A 551-nucleotide genomic window follows, 5' to 3' on the forward strand; every position below is an offset into this window, starting at 1 on the left:
TTTATATTCTGCTACTCTAGGTATTTCAAGGCCTTGAATTTTAAGACCCTGATCAGTTGAGCCGTTGAAAATCATCAGACCCGACTTAACTGCGCTGAAACTGAAGCCTAGAGCGCCCCCTTCGTCTCCGCAATATTTAACTAGAGTTTGCAATTCTTCCAGACTCTCAGTTAGCAGCACAATATCGTCTGCATACATCAAACCGGGGAGGCGCTGCTCTACCGCCTTTCCACCTAATCTGTATGACAGGTTAAAACCTAGGTTACTGTCTTGTATCCTCCGTTCCAGGCTTATCATATAAAGCATGAACAGCACCGGTGATAGAGGACAGCCTTGTCTTAATCCTTTGCATACTTTGACATCCTCCGTACTTCTTATCCCTTCCCACGTAATTTCTACTTTGTTATCCCGGTATATTTTCTGTAGGAACTCTATTATCTCATAACCGCTACCTTCTTCTTTTAATATGTTCCACAGGAGTTCCCTGCTTACGTTGTCGTACGCCCCGTTTATGTCCAGGAAGGCCAAATACAAAGGTCTATTTTCCACTC

The sequence above is a fragment of the Amblyomma maculatum genome, chromosome 9, assembly GCF_055883805.1.
Source record: "Amblyomma maculatum isolate TAMU_Amacu chromosome 9, ASM5588380v1, whole genome shotgun sequence".
Classification (NCBI taxonomy): domain Eukaryota; kingdom Metazoa; phylum Arthropoda; class Arachnida; order Ixodida; family Ixodidae; genus Amblyomma; species Amblyomma maculatum.